Source organism: Stegodyphus dumicola, chromosome 3 (assembly GCF_044657685.1).
Source record: "Stegodyphus dumicola isolate Sdum_Otavi_A_Nest chromosome 3, ASM4465768v1".
NCBI classification, from domain to species: Eukaryota; Metazoa; Arthropoda; class Arachnida; order Araneae; family Eresidae; genus Stegodyphus; species Stegodyphus dumicola.
In genome coordinates this window covers 267,246,190-267,272,276 of record NC_140770.1, presented here as the reverse complement: position 1 = coordinate 267,272,276, position 26,087 = coordinate 267,246,190, and the positions used below count along the sequence as shown (strand labels likewise).

At 34.6% G+C, this 26,087-nt stretch overlaps 1 protein-coding gene across 2 annotated transcripts in view; it reads right to left on the bottom strand.

Moving 5' to 3' along the window:
• The window catches only part of Dgk (diacyl glycerol kinase 1), a 911,622-nt gene that overhangs the window by 772,649 nt on the left and 112,886 nt on the right, over positions 1–26,087 (bottom strand). The window contains exon 2 of one of the 2 annotated variants that reach the window (XM_085814117.1): positions 12,041–12,207. The exons of the other annotated variant lie outside the window; for it this stretch is intronic. The gene's annotated coding sequence lies outside the window, so the exon portion shown is untranslated. The remainder of the gene's footprint in view (positions 1–12,040; positions 12,208–26,087) is intronic. 2 annotated transcript variants of the gene reach the window in all.

Here is a 26,087-nt window from a genome sequence, read left to right as displayed (position 1 = left end):
AAAAAAAAAAAAAAAAGGTTTCTATTCAAAACCCTTCGACTTATCTGTAAACCCGTTGACACTTCATCAACAAGTTCAAAATGACCTTATGTTATCCGCTTCATGAAAATGATATTTAGAGACATTTTCGTGTGACCGGCCGAATAGACCCATTATCTTCTCAGAGATATTTTCAATGAACCGAGGATAAAAAAATCGAACTGCAAAAGGTTATAACTATAGGTGATATATATTCAATTTAATACTGCCAAACGTTGCTTCATGACTTTCGCGATCCAAAGAAGCTCATCGATATCAAGATGAAATGTTCAAGATTAAGTCAGGAAAGCCCACGAAGCCCTATTTGCTTTTGAGATGCTTTCGTGGAGACCCTCTGAAGGAAACAGACTCGTATTCAAGTTACACACAGAGTAAACCATGAAAAGCAAACAAGCAGCGAGCCTTTTTGACTAGGCTGGAATAAAAGTCGAACTACCGGTATTCAACACTATTACACACCCGGCTATTGACTGGCGATGTATGTAAGAAGCTTTCAAGAAACACCCCCAACGTGTAGCGACAGCAGTTTATATCTTTATCCCAAGGGAATTGTAGTCTCTTTTCTCGGTTTGGAAACAAATGCTAGCATGGATGCCATCAATAAGTGTCACCTGTTGCAAATCTAACTGAAATCCGGTTACGGCCGGAAACATCGCGGCAAAAACATTGTGGACGAGAACGTCGCGGAGAAAACAACGCAATGCGAAAATATCGTGATACAAAAAATAGTGGTACAAAATATCGTCGTCGAAAATAAAGCGGTCCAAAAACTTCATAGTTTAAAAACATCGTCGTCAAAAATATCGTGGTAAAAAATAAAGAACTGACAAATTATCGCATGACGATAACATCGCAGACATGATTTTTAAGGCTTTAACAATTGCAAATGGATATTCGCATAATGATTTGTGAGTGCAAGATGAAAAGAAGGATAATTTTCTCATTCATATTTTTTATTTATTAATACATTTTAAAAACGTAAAACAAGGAATTTAAAACAAGAAGTAATTTTCATTATAAGAGTATCAGATTAACATAAAGTGAAGAAAATTATGTCATAATTAACTTGGAAATTTTTTACTATCTTTCTCTTTCTATTCCTTTTTAGATAATATAATACATTTCATGCAAAAAACCAGTACCAGTAAAACTCATAAAAATTATTTTGTTAATGACCTTTGTTAGTTAACTGTGCCAGTTTGAAATTCTATTAAGTGCTATAAATTGCATTAATTTTCTATACTTAAATTTCCATTTTACATTTTCAGCAAATATTTATTAGTTAATTAAAAAATATGAAAGTAAAAATTATTCTTCTTTATATCTTGCGCTCACAAACCATTATGCGAGTTTTTACAATTATTAAATTGTACAGTTATCAAAGCCTGAAAAACGCATGTCTGCGATGATATTGTCATGTGATGATTTGTTAAGTACTTTATTTTTTACCACGATATTTTGTCGACGATATTTTTAAATTGCGAAGTTTTTGAGTCGCTTTATTTTCGATGACGATGTTTTGTGCCACGATGTTTTTTTTTTTTTTTTTTTTTGCTTTATTTTCTCCCACGATGTTTTGCACCACGACGTTTTCGCCTTGCGTTGTTTTCTCCATGACGTTTACGTAGACGATGTTTTCGGCGGACACCCTGAAATCCAGCCTTCGGGAGCAAGGATCATATATTTTACATTGACTCATCTTGAATACAATGTATGCCCCACTGGCAAATGCAATGAAGTGAAATTTGGAGCTTTGGAGATATACTATGTACACAAAGAGACAAGAAATAAGGAAATAACTTAAAAGTCAAGAAAAAATCACCAACTAAAAGATTAAAACTTAAGTGGAAGCTACGAGCACTGATTTTAATGGTATATAAATGTACTCGTTATCGATACATTAGTCTATAAGTTCCTAATCAATACATCGATATGGGCGTTTTCTTAGTTTTCCTCCATGTGTAACATGTATATGAGCCAGTTTCGCTTGGTAAGTCTTCCACGAAGGCATCTCTCTCTATAGGCTAATAGCCCTCGAAGGTTTTCCGTAATCATATAAACCAAACCAATCAACCTGTTTCATGATATCTAAACACCTTTGAAACTGATGTATCTTAGAAACTGAACTAATTTTCACACTCAAAACAAGATATTATTATAATTTACATTTAGTTTTCTCTCTATTTTTCAAATTAAAAAAAATATTGCGCGAAGTACAACCATCTTTGTATTCACCTAAAGCCCACCTTATTTGTAAATTCAGTGTCGCTGATCAAAAGCGAATAATATAAAATTTTTCTGCACACTAGCAAAAATTTTGTACATTTTCCGTGCGGTCAAACCAGGATAGTAGTTAACGATGCTGACTGTCGTACGGAAGAACTCGGGTTTGAATCTAGGGAAGGCATGGATGTTTGTAAATGCAACATGGAGGCACTCTAAATAAGCGGCCAGCCGAAAGTCCTCTCGAGAGGTTGGTGATAGGCGAAGAGGAGTGAGAGACGCTGCGATCCGTTCCCTCCGGGGTGCTCTCAATCAAAATTGAGGGCGAAAATGAGCAAAGTGGTACTGTCACCTCGATGGTGCTGAGGGCTCTTGTCAACGGCAGGCGAAATCTTGTAGTGACTGCTATGAAGAATTTCATAGGTTTGGTCTGACGTTGTTACTGTCAGACCAGTGAGATAAGTCACAGAAACACCAATAAAGAAACATTTTCTCTTTCGTTGAAAAGAAGGAGCACAATCTAAAATTCCTCAGTAACTATTTGTAAAAGTCCGAAAAGTTTTGACATTAAGCATATCAAACTGAGTATTAAAGTGACAAGCTTTTTGGGATTCATCTTAGCGCTTAAAATTTGAAACGCAGTTTTGACTTGCGTTTCACATGCGGATCTATGTTCAAAATTTCATGTTTTCCAAGAGCGTTAGAGACTCGCAGCTCGAGATTCGAAATTATGAATCAGTTTGTTGAAGCTTGTTTATGTTCTGTTTTATGTTCTGTACGGCAGTTTGCACACATTTCTGGTATCATCGAAACAACTACGTTCTATGAATCATTTTTAAAGCGCGAGAATAAAAAGGATAAAGTACACTGAAAGCATCTCTAGAATGGAATAAAATAAAGCAAAAATGCATAAAATGTAAACATTTTATTCAAAGTTTCTTCGCCAGAGAGATGAAAAACCTCGTTGTAAGGCTCAGCTGTCAAGCGCTGTAGCCTGCAGAAAAAAGCAGTTCGAAAGAGACACATAACTTGCCCTATTTTTCACAGATATGCGATAGTTGGTGAAAGAAGATCGCAGAAGCGACTCACGAGAATTCATATTTTTTGCACAAATAGAGGATCGACAGACAATAAAAAAACTTTGAACTCGATACTTGGGTAGACTCCATTTTATTTAAAAAACATGTCAAACACTCTTCTAATAAATGAGACACAACGTTAAGGAAAACGGTGAAAAAAAATTTTTTTTAAGCTGCAGTTTCGAAATTTATGATTATTTGAAAAAAAATGTTAAAAAATGTATTAAATATCTGTTATCAGAGAAAAGTTTACTGCTAAAAATTTCACAAATAAATTTAAGAAATTGAAATTGAAATCTGTAAAATAATCATAAAAAATACATTCTGATCGTTGTCAAAATCCCAGTCTAACGATTGAAATAGTTTATAATTGAACTAACACTCAGCCGGAATAGTGGTTAACGCTGATTGCCGTAACAAAGGCCCGGGTTCGAATCCCGGAGAAGGTATGAATGTTTATAAATGTGCAATGTCTTTCCGACACTCTAAATATGTGGGAAGGCAAAAATCCTTTCCAGAAGTCTGTGCTAGGGGAAGAGAGGTAGGCGACACTCGCGACGGCTGCCTGCCTAAGGGAAGGATGCCTTCGTGGAGGACTTCCTAAGGCAACTGAATCGTATACACGTTACACATTGGAAAATCACGAAAACGCCCATGCAGCCAGCTCGTTCGCGGGATTTGAAACTCGGACCGAACTACTAGTGTTCAGTGATTTTACCGCTCGGCCGCTGGTACGCTTCACATAAATCTGAATTGAGCTGTTAAGAATTACAGTGACAAAGAATGTGTGTGGGGGGGGGGGAAGTTGCCATACTAATATTTCGTAAGTTAAAACTACTAATTATTTATTTGTTATCTATTTTAAGTTAAAACTACTAATTATTAACTAATTATTATTATAAGATACTTCCTAATTTAATATAAGGCAAATTTAACTTTTTACAGCCGAAGCTGTTCATTAATCGCTTGCGCAGGTAGCTTGTAATAAGTGCTGTCCACAAGTTCAGTAGCCACAATTACTACTTTGCTATAATGTGTTATTCGCTTAATGAAAAGCTTAACACATCGTTCGAATTCAAAAATTATAAATTAAAAAACGTTAAAATATTAACTTAAAATATAAAATAATGCATTTGTGCTTTTTCGTGAGAAAAAAGAATAAACGTTCCTTTAAGAAATATCGGTAAGACGATAGCAAACTGACAATCAAAGAAATTTAAAAAAATCATATTATAGGGTCAACAAGAAGGTATGAAATCAGCGAGAGTTAACAATCTTTATTACATCAAAAAGAGTTTTGAAAAGCTGAGGAATTTCTGTTGCAAAACATTTGCTCGAAGTATGAATAGTCAAGTATTGCTTTATTTTTTAAAGATTACTTTAAAATCAACGGTAGTGTCGTCTATCATATTGTACTTCTAAACTCAAAGGTGATTTTTTTTTAAACTACAAATAGAGTATAGGTTTAGAGAATCCTAAGTTAATTACCATTAGGAATTCAGTTTTTTTTAAATTACTCCGAGCTACTTAAGTTGTTAAATGTACCTCCACAAAGTACTTTCTAAGAGAAATTTTTCCTCATGTTGTTCAACGAAAGTAAGTATTCACCGCGGAACAAACGCATATGAAAAGCTACGAAAAACTGCCATAAAGTTTAAATTCTTCGCGCATTTTAAAATTATCATAAATAAAACTATTAACTAACTCGAAAGAGATTTTTCCCTTTGCAGCATTTTTTTCTTTTCCTTCTTTGTTTGTGATGTTTGAAATAACCACTACTTTGGACACCACAAGACTTCTTTGTAAGATTTCTTTGTAAATTATACACACATTTTCCCGGATTTCATTTAAACTTATTTCTTTGAGTTTTATTAGAGATATTATTTCTTATTCAATTAATTCAATTCTCATGCAAGGCAAAAACGCTTAAAAATTTAAAACATCTTCGTTAAAAATTGTAAATTACAGAAAATATAAAACACCAAATGCAGTTAAAAACAATTAAAAAAAAACAATTTTTGCCATTAAAATTAGTTTGTACGCAAAAACAAGCAATTCGACTAGCGGGCAGGAAGAGAGATTTTACTTGGCAAAAAGAAAGTGTAATTGTTGCACAAATTGACTTAATTCACTGTTCTACTAAGAGTTAACAAATGGCGGCCTCGTTAGAGTTAGCACCACTTAAACTTTCAAACTGTTGATAATTCTATAACTAGTACATGTGTTAAATAGCTCAAGTTCACGCCGGGAAATAATGTTATGAATCTTACTTCACGGCACCAATGTTATATCTTAAATTCCTATATTGTTAAATGTTAAATATGAAACTACTTGCCGTTAAAGGGAGTGATCGTATAGTGAAACGTGTACAGCATTTTTGCGTTGTGAAAAAATGCATTCCGGGACCGCGCCGTGAGAGGATCGAAAACATAAAACATATACAAGATATAAAGGAAAAGTTCATATTAAATATATAAAAAAAAACATACTGTAAGAGGTTCCAGATTAAATATCAGTTTATTCAATTACAACACAATAAGAAAAATCTTAACCGCATCTGAGAGTCTGTTCATTTAAATTCATAAAAAAACTTAAGGTTTGTCTGGTGATTTAAAAGAACGGAAAGGGAAACAATTTAAGGCCTGAGAGTTAAATTTTAGATTCGACGATGTTTTTTTTTACTGCTAAGGACGTTTTTGAAAAAAACTTGCCTAGGGTTCAAACACACCAAAAAAAATACAACTTAGCTTGAGGGGACATCTTGAAGCGGAGGACTCTTATCTTATCAAGAGTTGGTGTCGGCCGGGCTCATCTTGACACAGGTTCTAAAAATGTAGACTCCACTTCACTACTGTAGAACAGAAACAGGAGCACTGCTGCCCAGGGTGGCTATCCGCTTGGTCCTGAAAGTCCTATGTCTACACGCAGGTAACTCGTTCAAATTTCGCCTCTTTACCAGCACGCCGCAAGGAAGAGGGTTTTCAGGCTCAGGTCAGAAACTTTTTTTTTCTAGGCCATTTCAGCTCGCCTGTTCTTACTCATCCCAAGAGCAAGCTTCACGAGTAACGACCCAAGTAAATTCCACCCACCAGTCAGTAAGGGAGAGAGTCCAACTCCAATTTTCTTCAAGCCAGATTTCAAGAGCAACGTCCACAAGACCAGCAACCCGAAAGTCAGCGAATCCAAGCGTGAGTGCCTAAGCGAGTCCAAGAGTAAGTGTGTAAGCCTCTTAACCAAACGCGGCCGGGGAGCATATTTGCCGCTCCCCGCCGGAAAACACCTCTCGGAGTCACTTACATTTTGTCCAGCAAGCCCAAAAATCAGCGAGTCAGTCCGAGAGTCAGCCAAAAGTAAGTGTGCCCAACTCAAATTTCCTTCTTGTCCTTCACCAAACGGGCTTCCCTATGGCTTCACTTATCGCCCCCTTAATTATGGCAAAATCTTCGTTTTCAACTCCAGAATGCGGAAATAAGGGTGATCGCGCATGCGCGCCCTTCTTCACTTAGCCAACAACCGGACCCTCAATCGCCAAAAACCTGAATGACTTACATTGAAAGACAAGTAGCAACCTTTGACCTTTCCGTCACGTACTTTCCTCTCTTAAGGTCAACTAACAATGAAAATTCTTTCTCGAACATTCTAAAGCGCGCGAAATCATGACTTGGCGAAAATTGCCTCCCTTTCCCTGCTTCTTTCACAATGAATAAAAGTTTGTACAAGATTTACAAATAGAGGAAAATAAATAATACTCTTTTAAACTAAATAATATTTCCAGAAGCATCTGTTTTGCCCCAAAATTAAAGCCTTAAATTAAATAATTCAGAATCAAACTAAAATTTAAATTTCCATAAATCATAAAATCATTCACCTAATTTTTATAACGCTATCCGGTAATTTCTCTACATAACATTCCTTTCCCCTAAGGAATTAAATTTTGGTTTACCAAAATTTAGCAGACAGACACTTCTTGAAATACCATGACTCATACTGTGCAATAAGGCTAAAGGATAACATGATGTAACAATATTTCATACGACTCCTTGGTATAGTGACGTTACTGACACATTAAATGTAAAGTCCAAAATGTGCAAGTAAAACAACAAGATTAATCAAAGCAATTACTAATTAAAATACTCAAGGAAGATCATCAAAAATAATTAATCAAAAACATCAATTAAATCTCTTAATTAAACCTAGAAATACTCAGAACACATACAAAAATAAAAATAAAAATAAGGCGCTAATCACAAACAAAATATGTCTAAGATCAATCAATAAGATAATTAACGCGCCGCAGATACATAAAATACATTCCTGAGAAAATAAACACACTAATAATTCAAACAATTCCAAATAAAATATGTCACATGAACGTATTCAAATAAGGAGTAAAGACGCCTAAGTACTACGAAAATGAATAACTTCCAGGAATGAATCCCAAACAATCACGTCTAAGAACAGAAGCGGCCTGATCAGGGCCAAGCATTAGAAAAGAAAAGAACGTTACAACACAAGGAACCTCGGAACCAGCCGAAAATACCCCACACAAAAAAATCAGAAAGAAAGAAAACGTGATTGTCCAAAAATTCGATCCAACCAAAATCAATTCCGAAAATAGCATAACGAATACGCTGTGCAAATACCAATTAGAATTTTATCCAATACACACACAAAAATAATACTAATACCTAATGCATGTACAAAAACGTTTGGCCAAAAATTTACAAATACTACCAAGATACACATATACACATAAAATGAAAATACAATTAAACTGTAAAAATTTCGTACATAATTCAAATGAGCAATGAGATCAGTGATACCTAAACAAAAAATTTTTAAATTGCAATACCTAAACAAATACACAAATAGTCATTGCGTTAAACCATATCAAGTCAAAAAATAATTTCACTGTATTTCAAGTCAAGCCAAAAAAAAAAATCAACCAGCAAGAGTGAAGTGTCGCTAAAAATTTTTCAAACCTCACGGTAAACACTAGTGAGTAACAACACCATATTTAAGTCCCCTTAGAAAGACAACACCAAAAAAAATTCAGTAATTCTAAAAAATCCATTAGGTCCACAAAAACAAATTTCAACTAGTCAAAGAAATCAATCAAAGCTGGACTGAAGCACGTTACTAGAACACTAAATAAAATATCACAAATAAAAAAAAAAAAGTGTTCAAAACAAACCCCCCAATTTTAGGCAAAACTGAGATCTATTCTGCATCAGACTTTTTCCAAACGTTGTATAGTAACCTAAGTAGCAGCCTTCAGCAACACCTCCACCCAAACAAAAGAAACAAAGTAACTCTTTACCGCGTCCATGTAAGCTGAGAAAAGCGCTGTATTATGAATGACAGACCCAAACTTTACGTATCAAGCAAACCTCCAGACACGTTGAAAGAGAACATAAGATCTCTTATCTCGGAAAGAAAAGTGCGCTGACTGAAACGTTACCAGTCTGAACCAACACAATGAAAAAAGATACAACAATAGTGTTCTCAGATAACAAGTTCCTGTTTGCCCCGGTGTAAGAGGTCAAGTGCCACCATGAAGTGCAAGTATTTACAAGAAAACGAGCTTTCAGGACATTACAACTTCACGCAAGACCTAACTGCAAGCAACAAATGCAAAGTTCTCAAAAGTGCTAAACTAAAAAAAAAATACTCATAACTCGTAACTCAAAAATCCCTAAAAATCACACAAATGAAATCCATAACTCAAATTCTACTATTTTCCTATGACCACAGAAATCTCAATTCTTCCACAGAAACCAAACATCAGAGAACTTACATTTTACGGACCTTGGCAGAAACCACCAAAACAAAACAAAAACCTGATACAACTATCTTGATACTACCAATTCAAATACAAAACTTAAGCCAAAACAAGAATTAACCCCAAATTCAGCAACAAGTCCAACCAAGAAAGAAAATTCAATAACTCAGATCAAATCTATTACGATTCACTAGCAAATTCAAGACAAACTACTTGTAATCAACAGAAAATTCCCACACATGAGTACAGAGCATAAGTAACTAATCTTCTCAAACTTATTTCAAACATTTTCACAAAACAAATTCCCGTTGTCACAAAATTCTCATTAAAATTCACTTTCTACAATTCACAAGACTAACTCAATTTCTACTGTTTAAACATTTCTCACATGACAACTCTTCACAAACTTAAACTCAGAAGATAACTAATCTCAATTACTCTGACTCATTAACTAATTAGAACTTCACTCACGCTGAAGAATTCAATCCAAAAAAAAAAAAAAATTAAATATGCAAACATCACTATTGCTGATCTCAGGCAAAAATTCAAATCTAACCCATGTTAACCTTAAAACAGAATTTGGCAATTGAAAAACAATCTACAATTTTTACTCATTCATTTGTATCATTATGCCTTCAGAACTTATAAAATTCATTGCTCAATACTAAATTAAAGATTTCTAACACATTACACAATATACTGGAATCATATCAAAACATTGTAAATCAAAAAGCAATAATATACTACGCTAGAGAATCATGAAAACATTACATACATTTCACAAAATATTATTCAATTAAGTCAAAAAAAAATCAAAATTTCTCTAACGTTACGCCTCACAATTACACATTTCACCAGATTCTAGGTTAAATAAGTAGCAAAAACACAAAAAAAATTTCTAGCTACGCATAGCTATGGCTTGTCTCATTCAGTAAAATAATTAGAGTCTTTAATCTCTTTCTCTTAGAAGTGCTCAAAAAATGAGTCCAGTTTTTAAAGACAAGCACTCGAAACTTGTTACAAGGATATACAAATAGCATAGGATTATCGTGAAATAATTCATTTTCCATCTTGTATCATAAATCAGTACGTCGAAAATCAAAAATACACATCTAGAAAACACTCAAGGATTTTCAACAGTAAGAATGTACAATACCTATTCTCCTACATTAAAAATATATATTTTTCCTAACTTTAAAGTTCAATTCTGTGTGCCTAACGTTAAAGTCCAAAATTCCTGAAATTCACACACATTTTCAAACTTTATCACTCTCGTATTAACAAATAAGCAAACACAAATCAAAAACTCTAATTAATCCTAGCACCTAAAATTTAACACCTTCTTAAAACAGTAAGTTATACGAAATAAATAAATTCACAAAATCAGTTACTGATTCGATCCTTCACTAAGCAGAGGTCACGGCACCAATGTTATGAAGAAAAGAAGTTTCGTGAGAGGATCGTATAAACACACAAAAAAAAATATACACTTATCTGGTGTAGACATCTTGAAGTGGAGGAGAGCTCATATCTTAGCTCTATCCTTACGTCACTTGGCAAATCCGCAAGACAGAGACTCGAACGGCACGACAATAAATTACATCAGCTATACCGTCAAATCTTACGCCTGCTACTGTTTTCCATAGAAGAAAATTATTCCCACTGGAAGCAAGAGAACAGCTTACACCGCACGGCTGTCTGCCCAGACTCTAAGCTCCACCAAGGAAAACGTAGACAATTAAGCTCGGTATTTTAGAGAACGGCTAACGCAGGCTTCCAGTTGACTAAGGTGACATAATTCCTTCTGTTTTCAAGTCGGAGTTCAGAGGACATCGTCCTGACTTTTGCCGATACAGATAGAGACCCAAGTCTCTGTTAATTTTTTTGTTATTCGCTCAACAGTTTTTTTTTTTTCTTCGCATTTTTGAGAAAACCCGCGGCCGGGGAGCATAATTGCCGCTCCCCGCCGGAAGCACTGCTCGATGCCCACTAAATCTTTTCCTTTCTCCTTCGCAACACCCACAAGTTTTTTCTCAGTCTCCGTCAACAAGTCCGTCAAGCCCGAAAGTCAGCGAATCCAAGCGTGAGTGCCTAAGCGAGTCCAAGAGTAAGTGTGTAAGCCTCTTAACCAAACGCGGCCGGGGAGCATATTTGCCGCTCCCCGCCGGAAAACACCTCTCGGAGTCACTTACATTTTGTCCAGCAAGCCCAAAAATCAGCGAGTCAGTCCGAGAGTCAGCCAAAAGTAAGTGTGCCCAACTCAAATTTCCTTCTTGTCCTTCACCAAACGGACTTCCCTATGGCTTCACTTATCGCCCCCTTAATTATGGCAAAATCTTCGTTTTCAACTCCAGAATGCGGAAATAAGGGTGATCGCGCATGCGCGCCCTTCTTCACTTAGCCAACAACCGGACCCTCAATCGCCAAAAACCTGAATGACTTACATTGAAAGACAAGTAGCAACCTTTGACCTTTCCGTCACGTACTTTCCTCTCTTAAGGTCAACTAACAATGAAAATTCTTTCTCGAACATTCTAAAGCGCGCGAAATCATGACTTGGCGAAAATTGCCTCCCTTTCCCTGCTTCTTTCACAATGAATAAAAGTTTGTACAAGATTTACAAATAGAGGAAAATAAATAATACTCTTTTAAACTAAATAATATTTCCAGAAGCATCTGTTTTGCCCCAAAATTAAAGCCTTAAATTAAATAATTCAGAATCAAACTAAAATTTAAATTTCCATAAATCATAAAATCATTCACCTAATTTTTATAACGCTATCCGGTAATTTCTCTACATAACACATGAAGGCATATAAAGGCATAAAAACCTTAACCGAAACATAAGAACATTATTCAATCTCTTTTAAAGCAAGAAATGCACAGATCACCAACATATAAGAATAAAGGAACTTACATTCTATATGTTATTTTACTGTATGCTTTCGGGTGAGAGGGCTGACAAAAGGGTATCGTGCCTCAGGTGCCAATTATCCTAGTTACGTAACTGTGATCTCTTGGGCATTATAAACAAACGTCCACAGCATTCTGAGTATCTGAACTCTCTAATACAGCGATGGATCTCTAAGAAGATAAATTTTACTATCAAATTACGCACTACATTGCACATAAAAAGTAGTTAACATAATGAATGAGGTATACTGATTTCCATAAAGCAAATAATCTTGCGTTTGTTGCTCCAGACAAAATCACAAATAAAATTACACATATATTTAAAATCACAAAATATTAAAAAACAGCATAGCTTTAGAATTTCCGAAAGACAGTCCAGTCTCGCGTGCTGAAGATAAAAATGTGTTTTTTTATCTTTTTGTAGTGTTGCCAATGCTCACTTTGAAATCGTTGAGTTTGTTACTCAAAAATTTGTTACAGTTTTACAAGATATGAAATAGATAATAAAATCAATTCGAAATTCAAATTTCGGGTTTCCAGGTGCCCATGATCCGGTGGAGGACTGCGTTATTAAAAACTGGTTGGTTCTTGGTACCGCTGTTTTTTCACAATGTGAGAAAGATGCCTACAGTCATGCAGATTCTTCGTTATTTAATTTCTTTAAATATAATACAGGGGGATGATATTTGTTGGCAACAATTTGAAAAGTGATAAAACGCCCTTTCGAGATTAATATCCCATTCCGGACTAATATTCTTTTGGGACAAAAACAAAATAATGTTTGTCTTCTTCCAAAATATGTAGCAAAGAAAAGATCATAACTATATTTCTTTGTGAGAAGCTCCTTTACGTTCTGAAAATAAATATTTGCTGTGATAAATAAATATAGATAAAGCTTGGTATATTTGAATAACTACAACTGAACAACTGAAAGTCATCAGTTTATTATCCCAAAAGAGATGTAAAATGTTTTCAATAGCTAAATACCTTAACCGGAACATAAAAATAACATAATTCAATCACTTTTAAAGCAAAAAATGCGCGTGCAATATACCAACATATAAGAATGAGACCACTGATCTCACCAAGGCGAGTAACGGGTGCGGTTGATTGCAGCCAAAAAGAGAGGTGCACAACTATATATTATACCAGTCCCATACACAAAATTTCATCGTTCTGAGGCTACTCGTTTTTGTGTTACGCAAGATACAGACATATATACGTACGTACAGACGTCATAAAAAATCCTGTTTTGACTCCATTTTAAAATTCTTTTACAATCCATTTTGTGGTGAAGAGTCCTATATTCTGTCCGTATTTACAGATGACAAGCAAAAACATCATTCAAAAAGATTCGAGAGCGTTCAAAATTAATATTTATTTCGAAATACGATACCTGAATTTTTTGTGATTTGCAATTCTTCCTTTACTTTCTTTTCTAGAACATTGATATGATGAGAAAAGACTGAAAAACAATAGAAACACGTATGCAAACATTTAACACTGCACTGGGAATTCTAAACACATGCTGGTACGCTGCTACAAAGAAGTAATAATCTGTTTACTTAAATATTTATTTCGAATTACAGAGAAACAATTCGAATGAAAAAATGGGACCCATATGAAATTCCGTTATTTAAAGGAAATTATTTTTTAATATAGATTAAAATTCAAAAACTTCTAAATCTTAAAGACACTGGCGCTATATAATGTGAACATGATTCTAAAAAATGCGTTTCCAAAAACACAACATATTCTTTTTGTCATTTATGCATCGCCTGAGCCAAAGAATTTTCAAAATACTTTCTTAAGCTACATATTTTACTCCGTAATATAGACATTTGTCTCTATTATCATAAAGAACATTTGGTTTTAATTTTTAAGTCGCATTTATTGTAAAAACAAAAATTTATTAATTCAAAATTTTATATAAACTACAGGAAGATTTACATATTACGTTGTTTTATTATGATTATCTGCGAAATTATCGGCTGATGCCTTATATGTTTATACCCAACGATTTCAAAGCCAGCAGTGGCAACACTGCTGGCTGGTTTTTATTTATTTATTTATTTATTTTTTAGCATTTTGTCTGTTACCTTTATTTATTAAATATCGTGTTCTTTGCACTTTTGCCACTTTTGTTAATCGACAATCTGTAAAATGTTTACAAAATATGAAATCGATAATAAAACAAATTCCAAATTTGGGCTTCCAGATGCCCATATTCCCAGTAGGATTGCGTCATTCAAAATTGGATGGCTCTAGGTACCGTTGTTTTATCACAGTACGACAAACATACATACATTTATGCAGATTCTTTATTATTTAATTTCTTCAAATATAATACAGATCGATAATATTGGGTGGCAACGGTTTGAAAAGTGAAACGGACATTCAGAGTGATTCGACGCAAAAATCGTAAAACAAAAATAATAGTCAATAGGGACAAAGCCCCTTTGTGGTAAAACTCCTATTAAGATTTAATTAAAATTATTATTTCGCGTAGTTATTAAATTTGTTCCTCGTTCTGTTCTAACTTCTTTAAAGTGTCTTGCGAATTTGTCCTTGTCGGAACAAAATACTTTTATACGCAGGAGGCGATAGTCTCTGCTGGAAATTTTATAGGTATTATGTTTTTAAATATTTTGCGATTTCCCTATTGAACTGAATTTTATGTGGTGTACGCCACAAAAATTAATTTTTTTTGTAGCGTAAAGGCCAAGAACTTTATTTATTAAATATAAAGTTTATAATATAATATATATATTTATTAAGTAATTTCTAAATACATGCTGGCAAGTTGCTTTTGAAAGTTTTGTTATTTTGCTCTTGAAATGTATACAGCGTAAGTCCGAAGAAAATTGCGCTTAATAATAAAGCTAGTAAGAAAGATTACAACAAGAGACTGGCAGACTACGAGGTCAGGAAGAACGTAAAATATCTTAACAAATCCTTACAGGGCAATGATTAAAATCTTTCAGATTTTTTTCTTTTACTTCTAGTTTATTTTCTTCTTTAAATTTTCAGGCAAATACATAATTATTCTAATCAAAAGTGCCTCGAAACTTTTAGTTTATATTCCTAAGTTTAATACATAATCGCTTCTTCTTTTCAAGTCCGATTATAAAGCTTACAAACTGCGGTCAGCTAAGTAGACCAGAAAGCAAGTCTCTCAACTCACATAAAAGTTCGTGGCTTACTTCCAACATTCGACTTCCATTAGATTTTCAATGGATGGTTGGGGGAGGGAGATTTCTTTCACCCTTTCGACTAACATCAGGAGCTCGAACTAGAAGGAAAAATGGCTGTTAAATGTCAGAGTTCGCATTCTGGAATAAAACCGATAGATCAGGCAAGATTACATTTCCATTTACAGTTGACAGATCCTCATCACTCCCAGGCATGAGGACTGCAGCTCGCATTAGCGAAAGCTTACGTCACAGCTTCTGCTACAAAGCGATTGGTTCAACTAACTGGTTCATAATCTTAATTTTCAAATGATCTGAAACGAACATTTAAAGTTGAATTTAACTTGTTAAAGATGCTAACTTTAACTTGAACTTGTTAGAAGAACTTAAACTTTGTTAAAGAACTTTAACTTTTTAACTTGTTAGAAGAACGTAAACTTTGATGAAACTTTACTCGAGAACATTCACATTTTCTGAATTACAATTATATAAATGCTACAACTGCTTAATTTTTCTCAATACTCAGAACCAACTCTAAAGAAACTGTAAATAAAACCCCTAAGCCCTATAACTCAAGACCCCTATATCTCAAGACCGATGGCAACATAACTGGAAGAAACAAATCGACTGACTTTTAATACTTTCTCTCAAGTACAAGGTACGTAAATTTCCAACTCCCGCCAATACATACCCTGGCAAAGTCCTATTTGCGCTTTCTACTTTCGTTATACAAATGAGATACTAATTTATTCTAACACTGATTATTGTTGTCACATCTACCAAATAAAGATAATTATAAATCTAATTCTAGTAAAAAATAATTTAATCGAGCACGTAGCTCATCAGTTTTTAATAGGTGTTCTCTTTGTGACTCTGGACAACCTATGGACAAAAGACATTTAAACACGGGCTCTGCATGTCTTGTCACCCGTGAGTACTGCCGAAAGCCAGACATTTCGAAATAAATAATAAGTAAATCTAATTTTAAAAAAATCTGAAAGGTATCAGATTTTAAATAACGTCCAAAGGGACGTTTTATTTTTTTTAGCATTTTTTCTGTTACCTTTATTTATTAAAAATATCACGTTCTTCGCACTTAAACCATAAAATTCAGTTCAACAGCAGTATCACAAAATAATTTCAAATTGAGCATATTTTAGGAATATCTGATACACAGTCTCGCGCGCTGGAAATAAAAAGAGGGTTTTTTTTTTTTTTTTTTTTTTTTTTTTTCTGTACAACGTTGCCATTCCTCGCTTTGAAGTCCTTGAGCTTGTTAATCGAAAATCTGTAAAAGGTTTACAAAATATGAAATCGATAATAAAACAAATTCCAAATTTGGGCTTCCAGATGCCCATATTCGCAGTAGGATTACGTCATTCAAAATTGGATGGCTCTAGGTATTGTTGTTTTATCACAGTACGACAAACATACATACATTTATGCAGATTCTTCATTATTTAATTTCTTCAAATATAATACAGGTCGATAATATTGGGTGTCAACAGTTTGAAAAGTGAAACGGACATTCAGAGTGATTCGACGCAAAAATCGTAAAACAAAAATAATAGTCAATAGGGACAAAGCCCCTTTGTGGTAAAACTCCTAATAAGATTTAATTAAAATTATTATTTCGCGTAGTTATTAAATTTGTTCCTCGTTCTGTTCTAACTTCTTTAAAGTGTCTTGCGAATTTGTCCTTGTCGGAACATCTGCATAAATACTGACAGATTACAGCTTTTTTCAATAGTGAATTTGATTTTAGCAATGCACCTTCAGCAATCCCATGATCAGGCTTTGTCAAAATTTTCCTTGTATCGAAATTTTTTCCATGAGCAGGAATTATTCAGTTTAGATTTTTTCATATGGTACCAACTGTATATTTGCTTACACTGTATTTTTGGGTAGTTTGGTTTACGTTGATTACGGCAAAGACTTGAGGCCTAGCTGCCTAAGCGAAGAGATGACCTCGTGGAGGACTTTCTAAGAGAAACTTGCTCGTATACACATGGGAAAAACCACGAAAATGACCATGCAGCCAGCCCGTTCACGGGATTCGGACCTCGGACCGAACTACCATTGTTCAACAATTTTACCACTCGGGTGTTGGTGGGGCCTGTTCTTTTGGGAGATAACTAGTTTTCTGCATCCATTTGCATTTCTTGAATAATGTTCACCTTAAGAATTTCCGATACACAGTCTCTTCAATGCTCGGAATTTACGTTTACAGCTAGCCATGCGTATGAATTTCCTTGCACAAAAAGAAAGCACAGAGAGCTTGGTCAAAAAATATGTGAGAAAGAGGGGATTGAAGAGCATTTGGGCTAAAATAATTTAAAAACAGCATATCGTTAGAATTTCCGATAGAGAGTCTTGCGAGATGGAGATAAAAACATTTTATTGTTGTGTTGCTATTGCTCACTTGAAATCATTGAGTTTCTTAATCAAAAATTCTTTAATGTTTAAAAAGTATGAAATAGATAGTAAAGGAAATTCAAAATTCAAGATTCGGGCTTCCAGGTGCCTATATTCGGGTGGCGGACTACGCTATTCAAAACTGGAGCACTGTAAAAACTGTTGTTTTTTTACACAATTCATTCAGATTCTTCATTATTTAATTTCTTTAAATATAATACAAGGCGGTAATATTTAGTGGCAACAATTTAAAAGTGATACAGCTGTTTTAGTGATTCCAGGCAAAATGTCTTTTCGAGACTTATAGCCCCTTCGGGCTAAAGCAAGATAATTTGGTCACCTACGTGCCCAGTGTCCAATCAGAGCACAAACATTTTCCTCCAAGGTATACTTGTCGGTGGCGCAAATTTTCAGCGCAGTATTTCCTATGCCTTGCAGAAGACTTAAAGCATCAAAAGCCCTATTGGAAGGATCGAAATTGGAGAGCATTTACTGAAAAAAAGAACAAATTGATAAAGATAAAAAAAATTTCATTATCTAAAAGAAGAATAAACTATGAAACTGCAAGCTCGTAATATTCACTACTTTCTTTTCCACAAAATAATGAAAATTTGAAACTTTCCATCATAGCATTAATCTTGAATCCAGTTCTGTTTGGTAGATCAATCAAAAATGATCGTTATTTGTTTGCTCACTTAGCCAAGTAAGAGAGTAGGTATATATAGTTTTTTTTGAGGCCGATTGCAACGAGAACGGAAGATGCACAACCACATATTATAGCAGTCTCTCATGCAAAATTTTAATGGTTACTCATTTTTAGGTTATGCGAGATATATACATACGCACGTCAGACATCAAGAAAAAAAATCCCTTCTGAATCCATATTAAATCCATTTTACAATCTATGAATCTTTTATTCTGTCCTTACGTACAAATGTCATGCACAAATGGATTCGAGAGCGGTCAAAATGGGTAGTTTCGCTCAAATATAATACACGAAATTTTACGCGATGACAATGCTTCCTTTACTTCGTACAAGGAAATAAAAATTGTAGCAAAATACGAATTGCAACAAATTCCATCCTACACAGTAGTAGAGTTACTTGATCAAAAACCGTCACTTGTAGAAGTATATTTATTATGTTCCTCGGCTATAGAACATTTCTAACTTCCTCCGCTGCAGTTTGATTGCATAAAATCTCTAAGTGATAGCAATAATGAAAACATATAACAGTGGGACATGATGTTTCGTTTTTTGCTTAACTTTTAAATTTTGGTGCCAATCATTCATCCTTCACATGAAGTACTTCGTGCCCTCATTCATTCTCCTTATTTGAGCCAAGGTGGTTTTCCTGAGTTCCTTTGCATTCAGCATCAAGTTACGACAACGTCTCGATATCACGTGTCTCTTAAAATGACAATAACTGCCGTGGGGATTCATTCATTGAACCATTTGGAAAAAAAGAAGGGAAGACCTATCCCTCTCAAATACTTATTATTAGCTAAGTAAATTTACATGTCTAAGTCTCCAAAGCATAAATTTCAGTATTCTTATACAGTTGAACCTCTCGGATCACGAACAGTTCGGTTCACAGACAAAGTGCCTGAAGAAAAACTGCCTCAAATAACAAGCAGTGTCTCGAGTTACGAGATGACAAACAAATGACAAACAGTGTCTGAAGTGGGCAAAATTATGATTTTCAGAGATGGTTCGACATTACTTATGCCACATAATTATCACTCAGAGGCTGTACTCTTAGTTAACTATCATTAACAAAGCCTGGGATAAGTCATTTACAGGACCACGAATTCAGCCTGGAGGAAAATTATGGCTAGATTGAGTCGCAGTCTAAGACTTAGGAATCTTCTTTATTATCTTCGATATTGCGCCTCTACACAAAACCATGATTTAAAAAGTTGCCAATAAGGACATGGAGAAGTTACCAGTAAACCATCAAAATCAACTTAATAAAAAAGAACTACAACAACTTCAAAAGCAACAAAGAAGGCGACTGTAGAAGAAATTTTATATTTAGAAGAAGAGGAAAGAAGTAAAATTATCTCAATTCACCAGTCCGCAAAAATTGTACTTAACAGGGTAAAATACATAGTTTTCCCTTTCTGATATCATTCTAATAAGCCAAAGTCAAGCTACAGTATAAGTATTTTCAATGACAATAAAATATCTTCCTATAGAAACATTTTGAAACGTAAGTAACAACAAATCGCAAGAAAATTGCAACGAAATAAGAGAGTCAGACAGCCTCAAGCAGAGTCGAGTGGTGCTTAGAGGCAAAGTAAAGAAGCACTGTTATCTGATATTTTTGCACTGTTATCTGATAAAGATAGTAATCTGATATTTTTAAGGGCAGCAATTTGTAAACAATAACATCTTCCTCTTTAATTTGCCACTTATACCATCCGCTGTTCTTCGTACCGGTACAGTAATATTAAATAAATTGCTATCTATTTCATATGTTTAACACTGCGCAGACTCCACACCGGTTTAATGTTATGATACATTGCAGCTTCAGATCCGTCCTTATCAACTCTTCAGTGTGTATAATAAATTATTTAACATACACATTAGCTTTAGAACATTAATAATAACATTTCCTATCCTATCTGATAATACAAAACATTTTCGCTTATGATATTACGTTTTTTTTTCTTCTAACACCAGTTGTTACGTTATTTTCTTCCTTCACGTTCGAACGGGCTTCGTGTGGATTTGGAGTGAATAACGACGACACTTGAAGTATCAAAACACACTTTATTTGCCAGTATTGTCAGGAAAGCTCCAAAACACGTTTCACAGTCGTCGATGAACTACCAATAAACACGCTGACACGATCAGCGACACAGCTTTCAGGTTATCAAGCTATCATGGTGGAAACAGCTTCACTGCAAAGCACCAGAGTACAGCTCCCAACTCTACTTGGTCGCTCTCGGAACTCCACGTACTCTCGAGACTCTCCACGCGATGCACTCGACGATACACAAGAGTAAAGCTCTTGACTCAGCACAGTCTAAGACAAAACTCGACGATGCACTAATTCGCGATGCACTAAAAGACTCTCTCGATGCACTCGACGACCAACTCGGCGCTAGACTTCGAGACAGTCGCTCAGTGACTGACTATCAGGTCGCTAGACGAGGCACACACTGACTGCGGACCAGCAGGATTTATTATATAGCTTTCGGCTTGTGTTAGAGAACATTCTAGACTAAACCGGTAAGAATTCGTTCCAGAAGGTTCTCCATCCGTCCGTGGCATATCGCCAATTTTGACGCCAAATGTCGCTAAATTGGATATTTTTCGCCAAATGTGGCAACCCTGCCTTCCCTTGCCATTTTATAGCAAACCCGAAAACTGCTTTGCGGGGAAGCCATCTTACCGAGCCCGTACATTTCGTAACAATATCATTCTATTCTTTGGTGCTGTTGTTTTTTCAATTTCAGTGGCTGCACAATTTCAATCTATTATGTTTACTGCGTAGAAATAGTCATTGTTTTGTATTCTTAAAATGATCGTGAGCAAAAAATACTTAAAAATTTATCTTCAGGTTCAGGAAAAATTCTATATTTGAGCTAGAAAGAACAGAAAGCAATACGAATAACTCATCTCCAATATACTATCATTCCCTAGGCAAATGAAATATACCAGCTTCAAATTCTCCTGCTATTGGGAACGGGGAAGAACAAACCGCCTCCGCATCGGAATGCCAAGGCGAAGAGTGTATAAACCACAATTCTCAAAACTGGAAAAAGATCCAGCCCTACTGAATCGAAATATTATGCTCCAGAGAATTTATTCTTCAGATGGCTTTTCGCGAGGCAACTCAGATATGAAGAGGGGGAAAAAGTGCTAACAAATAGCGCAAACTATTATGCCCCTCCTAAGAAAGTTAATCGGGGCGCACAATTAAGGCTGGAATCGCCCCCACAAAGCATTCATCTGAGGCCTGCGGGAACAGAATTAAAGAGAGAATTCCAAGCACTCTGCCTTTTGTCCTGCTTTATGAATGAAATTAATGAATGAGAGAATTGTTCTCTCTCTCTGTACCTACTCCTTCATTCGACGGCTGCATCTCATTCCCGGCAGCGCATTAGATCTAGCGCATAGAATTAGTTTCTGGATATAATATATTATACATACATATTAAAAGCATAAATGTGCAATAGCGTAATTGCTTTATGTTTTCGCTAAATTCCCCTTGACTTGTTTCATATTTATTATAGGATTTGTTGAGGGGAATCATGCATGTGTTCTTTAAAGCTGAGAGTGAAATAAAACTTTGGATATTTACATTTTTCATGCTCCGCTGGTTATAGGTCACGTCCATCTTTTATATGTCATAAGTACAGTCAAATGAGATTTAGTTAATTACATTGCAATTCCATGGAACTTATAATACAGATTGTACATCCATATTCATTTAACTTCCACATATCATAAATGGGAAGTTTTACATCTAATATTATAGACTATCTCGAGGACTGTCAAAGTAGGGTTTTTGTCTTGTCCATGTAGTTCATGGAAGAATAGTCGCCGCAGCCTCAAGGAAGTTGGACTTCTACTTCCGCCCTATTTTTGAGAGAGGGCACTCCGAGGGATGGTCCAAGGGTCTCCAACACTTCTACACTACCACCAAACTACACGAGAGGACTGTCGATTGGCCATATAGTTATAGTGTCCCCGTGCCGCAAAATATTATATATTTACAAGCATCCGAGCCTTCTCAGGATTCGAACCCGGGCCCTTTGGTACCACAGTAGGTTCCCCTAACCACTTGTATATATTTCTTTGTACATTGTTGTACTCTTCCTTCAAGTGCCTTGTATGCGCATGTATATCACTTTTTTGCATTTTAGAAATGTCGTCTGCTCAGCCGGGGCTGCCCAGGGCTGCGGCCTAGTAGCTAGTAGTTGACTCCCGCCGAGTTGGTAACCAATTCTGCATGGATATATCTATACCTGGGTCGGAAGCTAATTCAGCGGTTTACCTTCCCTAACCACTGTTACCGCGGCTGAGCATTTCCTAACAATATACTATCCTCTGCTCATAGCTCTTCTTGCATGGATAACCCTCGTGTTTTTTGCCATAACTAACAAAAACAAAAGAAACTTGAGATTTTGTTGATTTTAGCTTAACATAAGAAATAAATTGTAAACAGACATACTGCAAGCCATCAAAAAGTTTTTAAATCAAAGACTTCTTTTTCTTTTTAAACAAACAGGAATATCTGCGTGTAGATATGATATGCACAAAAATTAAGATTGCAAAAAATATACATTTTTACAGATTTAACTCAAAAATCTACAAATATTTTTAAATAATATGCAGTGCTGATATCTCATAAAACCAGTTTCTCGAAAGGAAAAATTTCAACGACTGAAATCCAAACACCATTACAGAGTTTTAACCTTGTCATTAAGTTTCAGCTTTCATACAAACGGTAAATACCGTAGCCATTCTGGGATAAGTAAAGAAAGTTTGCAAAGCAGCTATGTTATATTTGTCGTTAATAAAAAAATTTCGTTTTTGCTATGATTCGCGTTAATATACTATTTTCCACTCTAAAGTACGGGAATATTATCAAAGCATACGTACAGATCTTAAATGGCACGATTTATACACATTTTGATAAACAATATAATTATCTACACTATAAAAAACTGTGCGAGTCTGTTTGTGATATTGTCTAGAGCAGAACGGCGGAGAATCGAATTTCAAAAGAGGTACCTTCCCCCCCCCCCGAGATTAAAAAAAGTTCGTGGAAAACCATTTCGACCATTCCCATCTTCGTACAACTTTAATTAGCGGAAATATTAATTAAAAACTCTAAAAACGCTAATTTTCGCCCACATTTTTCCGACTGGCAACAGTCTCGCAAGCTGGAGAAAAAATCCACTTTATTTCGAAAAATCTTGCCACTGCTCGCTTTCAGATAGTAGAGTTTCTTAATCAAAAATTTGGAGGTTTTACAAAATATGAAATAAAAAATTCTGATGTGTACACCACATGACTTCTTTGTACGGAATATTAAACTATACGCATTTTTTCTTGCATTTCATTTAAACTTATTGGATTAAATTAAATCTACTTCGCCGACAAAGCATAAACCACAATATTATAAATGCATTCTTTAAAATTCACTCTATTTGTTTACCATAGCGAAACTCTGGCGCTAGGTTCACTTAACAGTATTATATTTCTTTCATATTATAACTCAGAATGCACAAAATTTAAAATTTATATCATTTAAAGAGTTATTTAATCGGTGCCACGTGTTCTATTCAAATACTATAATAAAGCTAGAACGATGTAAAAAAGAAATTAAGCAAACAAAACAAAAAAGGAACAGTTTTTCACAGACGATTGAGCATTTCTCATTCAATTAATTCAGTTTTCATTTCGCGACAAGACAAAAATACATAAAAGCTCAAAATATCTGTATTAAAATTACTAATTATTAAAAATTAAATTACTAATTATTAAAATTATGTAAATCTTAAACACTTATTTCCTCAAAAAAATTCCAGAAAGGATTAAGCATGATTTAATTTGCAATAATAAACGAAGGCGTTACTTTTGTTGTTGCGAAGCTTAGTCTCTCTAGATTGGCAACAAATCTACAATTCTGCTGTTTCAAATGTAAACAAATATGTCCGCCATGTTATTTAAAACTTAACCGCACTTAAACAGCTTTTAAATTGTAGATAATTGTACAAATATTGCTTGCAGAATTACGAAAGGCATAAAACCCTTAACCGGAAGATAAGAACAACATAATTCAATCATTTTTAAAACAAAAAATGTACAATTTACAGATATATAAGAGTAAAGAAACTGAGATCACCGAGTCGGGTAACAAAGTGGATATATGTAGATAAAAATATATTTATATACGTTTTGGCGCGGCCGATTGCAACCAAAATACTAGGTGCACATCTACATGTTATAGCAGTCCTATATAAAAATTTCAACGTTCTGAGGCTACTCGTTTTTGAGTTATGCGAGATACGTACGTATGTACATACGTTCGTACCGACGCCACGAAAAATTCTCTTCAGAATTCATTTTAAAGCAGTTTTATAATTTTTTTGAAGGAAAAGAGTCTTTTATTCTGTCCTTACGTACCGATATCACGCATAAACATAGTTAAATTGCATTCGATAGCGGTCAAAATGGATATTTTCGTTGAAATATGTTGCCAGAAACTTTTCGCTATTACAATACTTCCTTTTTACTTCGTAGCAAGGAAGTAAAATCATAAAAATCCCAAAGATTTCAGATTTTAAATTACGTACAAAGGGGCGTTTTTTTTAACGTTTTGTTTGTTTCCTTTATTTATTTAATATCGTGATCTATAAAACTCAAACTATAAAATTCAGTTCATTCAATTCAACGGCAATATCGCAAATTAATTTAAAATCATATCTTTAGAATTTCCGATACAGAGTCTCGCGCGCTGAAGGTAATTTTTTTTTTCTTACAGTGTGGCCATTGCTCGATTTGCAATCGTTTAGCTCTTTAATCAAAAATTCGTTGTAGAGTTGCAAAATTTGAAATCAATAATAAATTAAATATCAAATTAAAATTAGGGCTTCCACATGCCCATATTCTATGGAAGATTACGTTATACAAATTTTGATGGCTCTACGTAGCGTTGTTTTAACGCAATGCGAGAAACATACATACATTGATGCAGATCCTTCATTATTTAATTTCTTTAAATATAATGCAGGATAATAGTATTTGGGGGCAACGATTTGAAAAGCGATATAGCTTTTAAAGTATTTAAAGCAAAATCGCAAAACGAAAACAATAGTCTTTCAGGGGCAAAGCCCCTTTGGACTAAAAATAAAGTTGCCAAACATTAAACATATTAATACATAAGGTCATATCAGACATTGAAGAAAGCTATTTTACGTGACACACTATTTTATGTGACGACTGAAATCCAAACACCATGTCGAAAATGCTTCGTTAATTTCAACATTTTAAATAAAACCCCGCTGTTGGCAACATTTTTGCTTCGGTTTAGCATAATTGTCAAGATATATTATTGCCACGTTAATACTTTTATTAGAAAATGTTGTTATAATACATTAAAATTAAATCACGTCGTCGTACGTATTAACTTGAAGTGTCAAAACATTTTGTTTCCTGGTTCGGTAGTAAAAAAGTTATTTACGAACTGCTTGTTGCTTGGAAAGAATGAACTAATTTCTTTCATATTGAAATGTTTTCATAAATTTGTTTTCAGGGGTCAAATTTTGCTTTGCCCGATAGTAAATAAAAGTGAATGAAGGAATATATGCCTTGTGGATTAGTAACAATTTCCTCCTTTTTAATTTACTGACAACTACAACAAAGTTGAAATCGACTGGCTTTGATGTGGGCGCTCTAAATATAACTCACATATTGAGATTAAAGTG